The 16,110-nt window shown below is 40.0% G+C and overlaps 1 protein-coding gene across 1 annotated transcript in view; it reads right to left on the bottom strand.

The window, feature by feature from the left end:
- Positions 1-16,110, bottom strand: part of Dio2 (iodothyronine deiodinase 2) — a 199,668-nt gene that overhangs the window by 13,671 nt on the left and 169,887 nt on the right.

Raw genomic sequence — 16,110 nt, 5'->3', positions numbered from 1 at the left:
TCTTCTTTGAAAGAAGCAGAAATGGCAAGACTAAGTTCGCTCTCTGCAGTCCAGCAGTTGGAGTGTGCCCATCAATTCATTCAATTCCGAGATGCATTTTTTTTTCCAGGATTTAAGATGGTTAAAAAAAAAAATAGAAAGAAAGAAAAGAAAAAACCCTGGCGTACCAGTTCCTAATCCAGTTACCCCTGTCAGAGTCCGTTAAAGACAGGAAGCTCTGCTTTCATTTCCAGGCACCTATGAGACTGCAGAGATGGTAAAAATTTCTTTGAGCTTTTCATGTTCCTTTAAACGCAGTCTGACTTCTTGCAGTGCCAAATTTCTTAACTGTGCTGTAAGGGTAGGATTTGTTTGTATTTTTCTTTCTTTCTTTCTGTCTGTCTGTCTGTCTTTACTCCGTCTTAAACATACTTTCTCTTCTCCTCCTCCCAGCCTGCCTCTGTCTGTTCTTTCTCCAGGTTCTCCAGGAGCCGCTGAGTCCTCTGCCCCCTCCCTCTGGCTTTTCCTCTTTGCTATCTCCTGCCTGCGTAGCAGAGTGCCTCTCTCTGCAACCCAGTGAGTCTCCCGAAGCCTTTTATACATTCCCTGGCTAATTGCTGCAATAGAGAAATGAAAGCCTAATCTTGCTAAAGATCTTGACGTCATCGAGAAAGAGGGCTTTACTTTGGCCAGGAGCACAGTGAACAGAAAAGCAAAACTCCACAACTTTTTTTTTTTTTAAGAAGGGGTGGGGGAAAAGACAGTGGGATTTTGCTTTCTGATTTAAAGGGAGAGAAAGGAAAAGAAATCACCTTTGACAGCTTTCAGGAAATGCTTCCAAACTTGAAGGAAAGTAATTTGTAGATTAATATGTTAACACTTTCCTCTGACTACCATTTTTATTAACCTATCAGTAGCTTTGGCAATAATGACTCCTGGCAGACAGGTAGAAAAGGGGAGGAGTGAACATAGATGGGTTTTACCCATATATATGTTTTCAAAAGATATTAATGCTCCTATGTGAGCATTATGCCATGACACTTTTTTTTCACCAAATTTGGGTCCTGGGTCCTGTGAATAGGGTCCTATGAATATATATTTTTTATGTAATGATCTTATCTAAGAAAACTTATCTAAGTTGGAAAATTTGTAAACTGTTTGAGACCACCACAATAGCTCTTTAAAACCTATTCCCAAACTCGATATCAGTGTTATTTTTGGTTTTACTGAAGCTTCATTTCATAATAACAATAATAACCTTCCCGGCACGGAAGGAACTGGGTGACCAAATCTTTGAGTGTCATTTTCCTTCAACACTGGTAAAACAAACTTTCCATTCATTGCCATTTAGATGCCACGAAGTTGAGAAATCGATTATTTATGAGAGTCCTTTAAATTTAGCACTTCTCCTAAGGGGCCTGAAGACTTAGGAAATATTTTGGGATTTTTTGGCTTGGCAAAAAATAAATGAGTCTATAGGTAGGTGCTTAGGGACAAATCAAGAATCGGTGCCACATGCCTCCTGGCCGTCAATGACTTCCTTGCTCTTTGGTCTTCACGACAGTTATTTAGGCAGGTCCAGTGTGGCAGCAGCTCATCACCCCCCCTCTCCTCCTACTTTTCCTTCCTTTCTTGCCTAAGAGATCATCTCTGGGAATACTTTTCCCTGAGAGAAGTAGTGGCAATTATAGGCACTGGGGTGGGGAGGGGAGTCATAAAACTGTAATTGAAAGTTGATTAGTTGAGTTTTCTATGTGCACAGAGTCCCCATTAAGCACACGCTAAACAGTGGGCGCAAACAGGTGGTCAGTCTGCTGCCCTTACTGCTTTGTCCCTCCATACAGCACTTAAAAGCCTAGACAGAGCAGAGTCATTCTTTGTGGGGAGCACGGGCGAAAATCTGCATATGGGTGTATTTTGTTCAGCTGGCAAGGCACCTTTGAAATCGAGTCAAAAGAGAGGGTAAGCTCTGTGTGACCCACAGCTCTCGCTGGGCTTTGCCATCTCCCCAGCACTTAAGAATCCTGGTTGGCATTTGTTCAGCTCAGTGAGGATGTTCGGAATGAATGAATACCGAGGCACGCAGAGGGCTCAGCTTGCTTCACACTAGGGGGCGCCATTCACATACAACATATCAGAGTGGAGAGGTGCCCTGCAAGTCTAAAGTGAGGTAACTTTTGCATGGCCCTCCCCGAAGACAGAGATTCCATACCACATAACTTTGGTTTTGTTTTTTTCTATTAATCATCAGATGTGAGGTTTGGGTATATACCCATTGGACTAAGTGTTTGGAGGAGTACTCAGGTGTTTGAAAAAAATAACACAAACGACAGAACATCTGTCCTTGCAGTACCAGCGCCCATTGTTTGCAAAAGTCTATATACACACACAGTATACGTGTTCCGTTCTTGAGCCCAAGCTTCTAAAAGCCTTAATGGGAAGTAGCAAAGGACATGGAGATGGAGGTGACTGTGGTGTCTCAACTAGTGTAGATGAGAACACTTCAAGACCTGATGAAGTCACTGCCAGCAAGGACAGGAGGTGTGGTCCCCCAGAAACAAAGCTTCTACTCGCTGCTGAACCCTAAAAGTCTCAAGCCTTCACAGAGTTCTTTTGAGACCAAGAAAAGTAAGCAGATGCTCCCCGTCCACTCAAGATCTGAGGCGTGATTGGAATCGGCCTCTTAAGGAGAAAGATTAGTGGGAAGTCAGAAAATGCTTCCTTTTCAAACGCAAAGTGCAGAATACAAGCAGATGCCAACCAGAATTATAGCCACTGGCTGCTATTTGTTCACAGTTTTTCCTTTCCTTTCCTTTTTTTTTTTTTTTTTGATCACAAATGTTGGAGTGGAAATTGAAAATGTAGGAAAATAAGTAGCCCATAACCAACCTGAAAAAAACATTTGTAAGATTTCTATTGATTTTTTTTTCTGAGTAAAGGAATTATAAAACTGAGCACCTCCTCCCATCTGTCCAACACCTCAGAAGAAATTACAATCCTCCGAAACAAGGTCTCTTTCTACATGTGGTCCCCACTTGCTTGTCGGAATTATTTGGTAGTTATCATTTTTGATCTTCAAGTGATCTTATACTCTCTAAGTCACAGAAAAATAATGATGAGGCAGCATATGGTTTTCCCCAGAATGATGAGAAAAAGCAGGTCAGCATGGTTGGAGAGTCGAGTGGTGTGGGATATCTCTCTGCACCCTAAACTTCACTATTCTTATCAGCTGTTCTCCTGTTCCTGGTCAGGTCATGCCTCTGAGAACCAGAAACTCTTGCTGAAGTTGGTTCACTGGGAATTTTACCTTCTAAATTGAAGTGAATATCTAGGACTCAGCATCTGTTTAATATTGTCCCAACTCAACCCCTTAGTTCAGATTTCTTATCTCCTTGAAAGGTTTTGGATCTCCTCTGGTCATAAATTGTCCTGAGCAGTCAATATGCTAATGAAGTCAATGCAAACCAGCAGGGCACATGGTGGTTGAATTTCCCCATACAATTTTATACACTACTTTTCCTCCCCAAAGACTCAGCCCAGAGAAAAACACACTAGGTATTTTTTACTGAGTACAGAACCACTACAAAATCATATAAGATTGCCCCCTCTTCTCATAGTAAGAGTGCATCAGATCCTGCCTTTGACTCTCTTTGGTGGAAAAGAGTAATACATGATGAGTCTTTCCTTAGTCTGCTTGCTTTTGGCTTTTCAACTGAGATTAACAAAACGAAGTTGGGTGACCTGAAAGCCTACTTGATAATTTGGAATGTGACAGCTGCCACGCTCTTTCCTCCACTCTCACCTATAAAAAGAAACGAAAGCCCAAAGGATTTTGTCACAATGGTATTTCATGCCACTGGCATACAAGCTGCCTTGGTTTGGAGCATTATAGTTGTCCTCATTCACGTGATTTGTCAAATGCATAATAAACATGAGGTTTTATCTTTACTAAAAAAAAAAAATCTGTAGAATAAGTGCGCCAATTTTCAATCCAAAAAATCACCGGAGGGACAAAGGTGCTTGCAAATAGTGCTTTGTGACATATTTCGCTAAATGATATGTTCTAATCAGGAAATGGAATAATGCACAGCTTCCTGTCTCTAGTTCTGGTTCTGCCAGACACAGGACTGTGACGCAAAGTGTCTACCACAAGTACCAATTCCCTATGAATTCCCCGCGGGTCCACCCCTTCTGAAAACACAGCCATGTTCCCTGCCTTCCTGTGATGAAATGTGCAGGTCGATGGACAAAACACACAACCCCCGAGTCAACTCTGACGCTCCTTAAACAAAGCAACTCAGCACTAAGGTAGGGCATGCAGGCACTGTGGGTGGGGAGAAACGCCTTCCCTACAGCCCTTCCCTAGATCCTTGGCAAGTGCTGGCACATGGGAGGTGTGAATGCACTCTTCCCTCAGGAACTGAGGCTGCTCCTTTTTAAAGTCCACCTACCTCAAGCAGAAGGGAAGACAAGGAAAAAGGAAAAAAAAGAGAAAAAGGAGGAGGGAAGGTAAAAGTGGTAGTAATGGAATTTGAGGAAACGATGGCTTAGTAGGTGTCTGAGATTGTTATTGTTCTGATAAAACACCACCACCTAAAGCAACTTGGGAGGAAAGGGTTTATTTCAAGTTCAACTTTTAAGTAATAGTTCATCACTGAGGGGAATCAAGGTAGGAATTCAGGGCAGGAACCTGGAGGCAGGAACAGAAGCAGAAGTCATGTAGGCTTGCCCCCCCATGACTCGCTCAGTTTCTTATACAACCCTGTACCACCTGCTCTAGGGATAGTATGTCCACCTGCCCTAGGAATAGCATGTCTACTTGCCCTAGGGATAGCATGTCCACAGTGGACTTGCTCTAGGGATAGCATGTCCATAGTGGACTTGCCCTAGGGATAGTATGTTCACCTGCCCTAGGGATAGCATGTCCACAGCGGACTTGCTCTAGGGATAGTATGTCCACCTGCCCTAGTGGTAGCATGTCCACAGCGGACTTGCTCTAGGGATGTCCACCTGCTCTAGGGATAGCATGTCCACAGCGGACGTGCCCTAAGGATAGCATGTCCACAGCGGACGTGCCCTAAGGATAGCATGTCCACAGCGGACTTGCTCCCATCATCTCTCAAGAAAAGGCTCAATAGACTTGCACACATGCCAATCCGATTGAAGTATTTTCTCAGTTGAGGTTCCTCTTCCCAACTAACCCTGGTTTGTGTCAGGTTGACAAACACACACAAACACAAGACAGGGTAGTGGTAAAGTGCTTCCTGTGCAAGCATGAGAACCTCTGTTGGGTCCCCAGCACCCACATAAAGGCCAGCATACACTGTAACCCCAGTGCTGGGCAGTGGAAGACAAATGGATCCTTCAGACCCAAACAGAGTCTAGCCTAATAAATGAACGTAGGTCCCAGTGAGAGATCCTGGCTCAAAAAACAAAGAAACAAGGTGGGTGGTCCCTGAGGAACAATCCCCAAGGTTAACCTCTGGCTTCATGTATTCTGATGCATAGAAGTACGGATGACCCATTAGACACATATAAAACTAACATGGTGGGAAGTAGAAAACGGGAAAGGTTCAATGAATTACCCGTGGAGGCTGCCACAAGGAAATCAATGAATGCCAATTGTGGAGATGCCTCTCTTGAGAAAGAGAGCTGTCCAGAACCTGGATGGCAGCCATCACCTCAATTCACAGAGACCTCTAAACAGCTGTTCAGAGTCAAGAATGTTCAGTTGCCCCTGACCTGGCCTGTATTAGAATTAATGGCCGCTCTCCACCCCTCACACTTCAAACATCTCCAAGTGCCATGAGGCTGGCTCTCTGCGTGTTTGCTTTTGAGAATTATTTACCTCTGGAAATGGCCTAACTTGGGGACCTCGTGAACCAAGAGGTCGCAAAGGAAGAGAGTAGAATAGAGTCCTATCATGACACACATGACACACTCCAGGACAGAGAGCTCTCAGAATAAACAGTTTCGACTCACCCATTTCTGTGAATGTGACTCAATCATTTCATCTCGCCAACCTCCGTGACCTATTACAGTGGACCAAGAGAAACAAAGGCAAACGGCCAGAACCAGTCCATCACCTTTGGAACAACTTTCCCTTGCCCTTTATTTCATTCCACAGTTTGTTGGACACCAGTAGATTATATTCAGCTTGTAATGAAATAGGTCATTCTTGTAAATGGGTCTACAGCAGCTCTTAAAAGAATCACTTTATATCACCTTATTCATGATCCAGTACATGGGCACGCAGCATGAGAAACATTGCGGAGGCACATGCTGGCTCTTGTCACTCCAGAGACAGTGGAAGGACTTGTTGTGAGAGTGAGACATGCCACAACTCCCCTTCTAATCAGTAGACATTAATACAAAGGGAAAAACCAGATGGTTCGCTCTCAACTTCAGCAGAGATGGGGAAGCTGAAAGAATTAATTGTATCATGGGAAAATAATTCATGTTTGGTGTGGGGATGAATATCTGCAATGAAGATGATTATAAATGAGACCTATTACCAAGTGAAATTATGAAAATGTTACCCATGGACTGGCTCTTGAGATAGGGAGGAAGGTTAAAAAGATAATTTCTCAAAACTCCTTTAAACCTAGGGTGCTATTAAGATAATAGTTTAGAATGAATTACTGTACCACACATGCATAAAATCATGCAACTGGGCTAATGGCAGAATATGATATCCCTAAATGATATTTTTTTAACTTCCATTTCAATTTTAAAGGCTCTGTTTTTATCAGATTAAATGAATATTTGTGCTCTTCTAAGAGGCTGGAGACAGGAAAGGATTAGTGTGACATACAAGGACAAAAATCTAAGGCATGAAATGCAAATTTAGTTTGAAGCTGGACTTGTTCTTTAGATGGAGGCTAGGAGTCTTTTATCAAGATACAACCACTTAGCTAAATGATTACTTCTCAAATAGATATATAAACAAATTCCTGAACAGACATTTTACTTTCTCGGGGGACTACTCTATCATTTGAAAGATCCTAATAAATCTTCATTCCTGAAAGAAACCAATATGCTTTAAGATTTTTGCATTAGTAATAAAAGCTTCACTAACCTAACAGCCCCAGAGGAAGCATGTCTGCTGTTTCCTGGAAATGTTGAATGTTAAAACAATTGCAACTTCTTATTTGCCATTTCTTTTATTGCTGTTGATTTGTAATTGTTTTACAGATTTGACTGGGTATTGAACCCATGTGTGTGCCAGTCCAGCTTGTATTATGAACTATATCCTCAGTTCTCTCTCTGCTTTTTACTTTGACACTGTGTCTCTATGCTGTCCAGAGTAGAATTCACTTTGTAGCCCAAACAAACCTGGACTCTGAGGTCCTCCTGTCTCAGCCTCCTCATTAGCATTTCAGACTTGTGAGGACTGTTCTTTGTGGTTAACTGGAATATCTGCAATGAACGATTATCCAGAAATGGAAAGCAGACCTCCAGATCTTGATCTGGATCCTGAGACAGGAAGGCAACATGCCTTTGATTTGGATCTTGAAGCTGGGTGACACGGGTCTTTAATCCAGATCTTAAGAAGAGAACACACCTTTAATCTGGACCGCTTTTTCTGCTGGAAGTCTATATATAAACAATGGAAGAAGGAAGGAGTCGTTCTTCACCTGCTTACCCTCTCCTGGTCAGCACTGCATTCCTTCCCTGGCGTTGGAGCCTACTCTTCTTTGGAATTCCAGCATACACAGACCAGCTGAGACACCCTGCCTCATGAGACTGAACAGCTAGCTACTAGATTCTTGAACTTTCCACTCACAGCTACCCATTGTTGGATTAGTTGTATTGCAGCCTGTAAGTCACTCCAATAAATTATATATGTGTGCTTATATGTATGTATATATATACTTATATGTATATGTGTGTTTACATGTATATAAATATATATATTTAAAATTTCTGGGATCATGAAGCCCATGTAACCATAAACAGACCTAGTTTCATTTTTCTCTCTGTAAGTGGAGCTGTTGCTTCCCCATATATATTCAATGTTGATAGATGTCATGTTGTATTTCCAAGGAACTAGTCAAAAGAAAATGTTTGTTCAGACTTTCTTAAGTTTACTTCTTCTGAATAAATTTTCAATACCAGTGGTGATGGAGGAAGAGGAGAAAAAGAAAGAGGGGGTTGATGGGAATGAGAGAGATGAGGATGGGAAAGAAGAGGAGGGAGAAGAGGAGGAAGAGGAGGGAGAAGAGGAGGAAGAGGAGAGAGAAGAGGAGCAAAAGGAGGAAAGAGACAGAAGAGCTGCTTGCTGCAAGTCTGACATGACATTGCTACCAATCTGTTCCGGCTAACCTGATGAAAACTTTAGATGAAAGAGTGAAAAAGGATGATTATCTGTCACTGAAAATACTAGGCATGGGCACCATTCCTGAGGAACGACATGACCAGCCTGAGTCTCTGCCCCACGCCACTCTAAACCACAATCAAGTGTGACATCCTCCAAGGCACATATCTTGAGATTATTTGGCACTTAACCTTCTCTCCATCATCCAAGATGCTAGCGAGAATGAAAAGCTGGCCAAATATTTCCTACTGTATAGGACACCTCTTGTCTTAAATTGCTTGGACCCAAAGAGAATAGAAAGACTTCTAAAAGGAGATGTTATAACGGATAGAATGCTTTCCAAATTGAAACCTCAACAACATTCAGTACTTGCCAATGATTTCGGTACTGCTTTCATTCTTCACCAGAGCTAATTCCCTGTATAGGGGTCTCAAAAATCATAAGAAGAGGTGATTTGGTGAGAAAGTGCTTAGCAAGCCCAAAGCTGTGGATTCAGTTCTCAGAATTCCCTCAAACTGTAGAAAATAAATTGGCTACAAAGACCATCTTGTGTAACATAATTATCATTCTAGGAGCGGTTAACTGGAAGAACTAGGGAGTGGTGGTGAAGCAAGGTAAAAGACAGGTAGTCCAGATGGATTTCATTCAATATAAGGACAGACACGGGTAGGGGCAATAACAGACAACATTTGAATTCTTCAATTACAACAGTTGCTAAGCATCAAGAAAACAGAGACATGTGAAAAGTATAAGTTACTTCAATAAAGAGATAGGAAATAATTCAGTAGGCAACATATTTTTCTTTCCTAGATGCAGGACCATTGTAAGAATATGGAATATTGGTGCTGGAGAGATGACTTAGTTAAGAACACTGGGTGCTCTTCCAGAGGTCCTGAGTTCAGTTCCCAACAATCACATGGTGGCTCACAACCATCTGTAATGAGATCTGGTACTCTCTTCTGGCATGCAGGCACACATGCAGGCAGAACCTAGTATATAAATAGTAAATAAATAAATCTTTGAAAATATGGAGTATTAAAAAAGAATAAAACACAGAAAAGAAAGAAAAAGAAGAAGGAGAAAATAAAAGAACATATGTTTATATTATGAAACCAGTTCAGAGCTACACCAAGCATGAACCACCATGCATCACGTAAGCAGTCGTTCACTGATAACTGGTATTTGCTGGAACTATTAAAGATGATTCCTCATCTTAAAACAACTATTTAGAATCCAGTAGGGGGAGACAGACTTGTAAACTAAAAAAAAGGGGGGGGGAAATACAATGTTTAGATAGCACACAGCATTGCAGTATACAAAGGGTAAAATAAAAGAATTAGCTAATGTTTACGGAGTAAGAATAAAGAATGGACTAATGAAAAACATATCCTGACCCAACTACATATAAAATGAATTTCACTCATGTGATATTTGGTAAAGGAACAAATGTAAAGTGGTGGTTTCTTTATATATTTATGTGTGTAATCTTTTATAGATCACTATTCAAGGAACTTATATACTATACTATATAGTATACATATTTGAGGGCTTAGAAGACAACTTATTTAAGACTATAACCTACTAACCTATTAATACATAAGAATCTTCCAAGGAAAAGTGAGCTAAAATTTGTTTCAGTCTTTGTTTTAATGAACCCTGATAGTTAAGAGACAGTTACTGGGACCTGGGTTATTCCTTCCCTGTCTTCAATCTATTGGAAATGACTAAACATAAGTTCAATCAGCCTTAGCGTTTAAATATTAGCCATGGTATACCATCAAGAATCTTCAGCAATGCTGTTCTACTTCTAGTTAAAGAATTGTGTCAATGAATGTTATGGAAAACAATGACCAGACCAAGTTCTAGTTCTCCACAACTGTATTCATTTTTAGTTGATCCTTTTATTTTAGACTTGACAAAGTTCCTCTTTGAAATGTGCTTATAGAACACATTGATGTCCCAAGTTAACAGTGTGACTTTGAGAAATTTCATGCTATGGGCCAGATACGGAATCCTAGCAGAATAGCTTAATCCACACGTCCATTCTTCTCTTTCTGCTAATTCTATACTTCCACACTATTTGTTCTATACTTCTGTTCATTCTATCTTTCCTGCTATATTATGTGTGATGGTTATTACATTGATCCTTTCATACCAGACCATTCTTACAGAGTATAAGCAACAGAACTGAGTGACATTGAGGATGTTTCCAATGACATGTTCCAAAGAGATTTAGAAACTGAAATTATAGAATTATACCTGAAAAAAATGGAGATTGTGATATCTGTACATAGAGAAATTCTCGTTTCATATTTGGTTTAAATTACTGATGGAAAACAGCCAAAATACTGAGATTAAATTTTGTTTGGTTTTTTCAAGACAGGGCCTCACTGTGTAGCCCTGACTGCTCTGCAATCACTATGTGGACAGGACTGGCCTTGAATTCACGGAGATCTAATGCCTCTATATCCCAAGTATTAGGATTAAAGCATCTGAGATTAAAATTATTATGGAAAAATTAAAACATAAGCAATATTCAAGAGCAATATAAGGAAAAGTCACTTAGAATAAATATATACTAAAGACCAATTTCATTTCACTTCTGCTACCTTTATCTACCTCCTCAGTTCCTCTGTGACTATGAAGCAGTTTTATATACCCTCCAAATATCTATAGTTTCAACCACAGAAGACACAGTATAAATTTATCTGACTAATTTATTCACTTTCTACTGTATACTGTTTTCTCTTTGACAATCATATGTCAAACTGCTAAGAAACAAATGAAAACTATAAATTCCTTTTCATAATTTCTGGGCTTAAGCCAAATCTCCCATCTGAGTTCCTTTATACTATGGTGGAAGATGCTATTAAAAATGTATATACAAAAATAAAGTTGTATCATTATCTATTGAAAGGAGCTGCTGCCTGTTGGTTCCTGGCCACCAGACGAGCTTAGACCTGAAATAATCACACAGAAATTGTATTAATTAAATGACTTCTTGGCCCGGTAGCTTTAGCTTCTTATTGGCTAACTCTTGCATATTAATTTAACCCATTTCTATTAATCTGCATATCGCCATAAGGCTGGGGCTAACTGGCTAAAGTTCCCAGCATCTGTCCCCGGTGGGTCCACTGCTTCTCTCTCTGACTCTGCCCTTCTTGCTTCTCTCTCTGACTCCGCCCTTCTTTTTCCAGCATTCAGGCTAGCTTTCTCTTCCTACCAATGTTCTGTCTTGTTATAGGTTCAAAGCAGTTTCTTTATTCATTAATGGTAATCACAGCACACAGAGGGAACTCCCACATCAATTCTCCCAAAATTTCTGAGCCACAGTCATTTCCTCACCAATCCACCCATTTGTAATGATGCAGTGGACATGCTGGCACAGGGTCATATTGCTCTTTAGAGCATGGAAAGATCTCAGTTTGCTTATTTTCATACACTCCATCATTGAATATATCAGGAGGTATAATAGGAGATTGCTCCCCAGGTCATGAGTATCCTTGGATAGAAGAAATGCAATTAGTAAGAATTCACACAGCTTATCAATACCCTTCATAATCTGCATAAGTCAATATGATCTATAATGTAGAGTTTTCAATCGGAAAAAATCTCATTGGTGGGAGAAAATGATGCAACTTACCACAAAAACATAAATCATAAGTGGATAATAGATATAAAACAAAGGATAACCAACCATTCTATAGTTAATGACCCCAGAGAAGTTAAGGGACAAGGAGAACCCTAAGAGACACATTCATGGATTCCCCAGGGGAGGGGGAATAGACAAGATCTCCTGAGAATATTAGGAGCTGGGGGGCAGGTGGGGAGATAAGGGAAGAGAATAAAAGAACATGAGGGACTAGGATGGTCGAGATAGAGGAAGGACAGAGAGAGAGAACAAAAAAAGAGATATCTTGATTGTGGGAGTCATTATGGGGCTAGCCTGAAACCAGGCACAAGGTAAATTCCCATGAATCCACAAGGATGACCCCAGTTAAGACCCTAAGCTATAGTGTGCCCGAATTGACCTTCCCCTGTAATCAGATCGATGGCTACCTAAATTGTCATCATGGAATCTTCTTCACCCAGCAACTGATGAAAGAAGATGCAGAGATCCACAGCTAAGCACTGGGCTGAGCTTCTGGAGACCAGTACTAGAGAGGCAGGAGTGATAATATGAGCAAAGAGGTCAAGATAATAATGATGATACACACAGAAACAGCTGATCTGAGCTAGTGAGAGCTCATTGACTCTGGACTGACAGCGAAGAAGCCTGCATAGGACCAAACTAAGCCCCCTGAAGGTTGGTGACAGATGTGTGGTTGGAACAGTCTTTGCAGTCACTGGCAGTGGGACCAGGATTTAACCCTACTGCTTAAACTGGATTTTTGGAGCCCATTCTTTTTGGAGAGATAATTTGTTCAGCCTAAATATAGAGGGAAGGGCCTTGGTTTCACCTCAAAGTGATGTTTCAGATTTTGTTACTGCCCATGGAAAGCCTTACCCTCTCTGAGGAGTGGATAAGGTAGGGATGGGAGGAAGGTAGGGGGAGCGGGAGGAGCGGAGGAAGTGGGAATGGGATAGGTATATAAAATGAGAAAAGTTCGCTTTAAAAAATAAGTAAATTTAACAAAAACCATAAATTATAAGAATGTAAAACCTTTTAGCGAAAACCATGATAATGGGTATCTATGCCTACTTTTTTAAAGCCAATCTCCACTCTGGCTCATCACATGCCCCACAAAGAGATCTGTGTATCTCTTTTCCCTGGTGGTTTAGCATTTTCTCAATCACTTATAATGAAGATCCTCATCCCTCATATGATAAATGGGTGTTTTGGAGAACTTTCTGGAAAAAAATTAGTGCTCCTTCCCTGTATCATTGATGACAAGAAGACATGTGGAGGATGAAAGAGGAAGGAGAGGTGTGTGTGTGTGTGTGTGCACATCTATTTGCCTCTCTGCATTTTCTCCAAAAGAAGGTATAAAGATTTACCTGATATTATTCTTGCATCATACACTTGCATATGCATGTCCATTAAATTTTGTAGTCATGCATTGCTATATTGAAAAACATGCTCCAATAGTAAATTCAGTATATGAAAATTGCTTTCTTTTCCTACAGTATATAAAAGTGCCAGGACAATCTGCTCTCTGTGATCAGACACCAGAAAACTAAACATTGAGTGATCTCCAACTTTATGAGACACATAAAGAGGAAATAAAAATGGGTATGAAGATAAACACTTAAAGAGATAAACAGTGTCAAAAAGAAATGATTACGAAGTTTGTAACAATTTGTATTTTTCATTGTTTTCTGTTTACCTGGCTTTTCCCCCTATGAATTTCTTTTCTTCATTTCCCCTTCTCTTAATAAAGTTTGTTCCCATAACCATTGACATTAAAGTGAAGAATGGGAGCCAAGACTCGTTTGATATTTATTGGGAAGAACATAAGCAACTGGAAAATGTGAAACTCTCCCTATATTGTTGAAAGTTTCATCTAGCGGCTTCCATTTGATAGTTCTGGAAAACTGATCTCCTTTTCCACACTGTCTGTACCATATAGAATTGCCACTTTCAACCTATATTTAACATATAAAATAGTAACCCCTATTATTTAAGCCTAGTACTATGTCAAAGGGCAGAAGATCTACAGATTTGTGTTACATTAGAGCTGTGCATGATTCTTTTCTTGTGAAATGCAAAGAGAAAATGGATTATTGTTTCCATTGGTGTGCCCTTGACATTGTCATTTGAATTTTTGCTTCATTAAATTTTATCATTTGATAATGGAAATGACAAGATTGTTTCTAGTGTTACCCATAAATGACTGTCATTAGACTGATAAAACTCTCTAAAGAAATTACATAATCTGCCCATTAGTGTGTATAGTGCAGCCCCATCACAATGTATTCTAAACAACCTGATATGTACATTAGATGCATAGAATACTGTTCCTTCAAAAGGAACAGAGTAGAATTTGAAGCTAAAAAGGTTTTGTTGGTTTTTGATTAGCAAATTAATTGCACTTATTTTACATTAGTGAAGAGAGGAGAGGGCAATGTACTCTCTTAGAGATAAATAAAAAGAAATCTGAATGGGAGAATGACTAACATAAACTTGCATGAACCTGGGCTCTCAATTAAATCAAAAGGACTTCTGTTATAATCTAAAACCCTGAGGTTTTATCTTTAGGTCTGAAATGTTGATAAAGTGGACCAAACACTTCTAGAGTGCAGTGCAATTTCTTCTCTGCGTGGACAGTTTATCTCCTGCTCCTCTTAAGTCCATTTATTGTTAACAAGATTTTGAAAAGCTTAGTTTCAGAGTTACCTACTGGATTCTGGGATTCAGTTAGCATGTTTCCCACTGAGACAAAGTGAAATAAACTCCACCAAGTATATTAAATGCTTTGTTTAGACCAGTTGTCTGCTTTACTTCTATGATTTCCCTTAGTTGTAATGTAAAGACATAAAATAACGTACCAATAAAGAAACGTGTGAGAAGCATGACATAGGCCAGCCAGCAAAAGTTTAGTTTTTTTCTCCCATAGCTCTCTTCTCTGTGATCATCATAACACCAACATGAAGAGCATAAAAAGGAATGATTACTGAGTCTCACTAGAGTTCATTATATACCAGTCAGTCTCTAAGTATCTCAATAGGACTAACTGAAATGGCCTTCATAAAATTCTTATGGCCTATTTGTTGGTTCATTTCATAAATGAGAAAACCAAGACTCAAGGGGCAGTGAAGCAAATCACTGAAGATCACCGTGTGAATCACAGTGTCCTAATGCAGGAAGTGCCTGAGATACACGCAACTAGGACAGCCCTTAGTGTGTCTGTAACACTGGTGAATCTTAATACATTGAACCTGATTTGGAAAAAGTGAATGAGCAGCCTCCTAGTACATCTAGGCAGATATGATTACATTAAAGATCTTGATATGAGGAAATGACCTCAGTTGTAAATTAAGGAGGGTCTCAAAAGGCATCTCATACACCTTGATAAAATGCTGGTAGAGGTGCCTTTCACATACACTGTGAACAGCAAAAAGGCATCAGGCCAGAAAGAGATTTGAAGATGCTAGCCTTGAAGATCACAAAGATTTCATTAAGAGGAGAGGAATGATGGCAACCAAGACTTAAAAGGGGCAGGGGACATATTCTTTCTGAAAGTCCCTCGGTGGAATGGTACCCTGTAGGTACCTTGATTTTGACCTTCAGTTTCTGACTCCTAGAATACTAAGAAACTGAATGAGGGTGAGCTCAAGTTGAGACATGGCCCTTGGCACCTTGAAGCTGAGACTCTGTGATGATACACAGGAGACCCTCTTAAAGTCAGATCTCATGGAGGTTCAGTGGAGGGTCTCTAGAACTATGAGACTCACAAAAGCCCTAGAAGACAATCCCAGTATTCTCATAAGGACCATTGCCTTCTGAGATTATATGAGGTAAACAAGCAAACAATTACCTGGGGTTGATTTTCCCAGTTGTTTGACAATCCTTACATCACCCGGGGGCTTTGATATATCTGTTCCAAAGTTTCTCTTGTTCCAAAAGTAGCCCCAGCAAATTCATAGCTTCACCAAAATGGAATTTAATAGAAGTTTTGTTCTGTTTAATGAATTACATTTCTTTATATCTCTCCAAGAAAAGTCATGCAACATGAATGTTTTTAGTTATGTTAAGCTGATCAGTGGTAGTCTGTTACAACTACCAGAGGAAATAAACATGGACTATAATTAGGAGAGTCTCTAGATTCTGGAATTTAACTATTCCTGTTTTGTCAATAGGCCAAAAAAATTAC

The sequence above is a fragment of the Myodes glareolus genome, chromosome 11 (genome assembly GCF_982192425.1).
Source record: "Myodes glareolus chromosome 11, mMyoGla1.1, whole genome shotgun sequence".
NCBI lineage: Eukaryota > Metazoa > Chordata > Mammalia > Rodentia > Cricetidae > Myodes > Myodes glareolus.
Note: the sequence above shows the minus strand (reverse complement) of the source record. Positions and strands in the feature narration are given on the sequence as shown.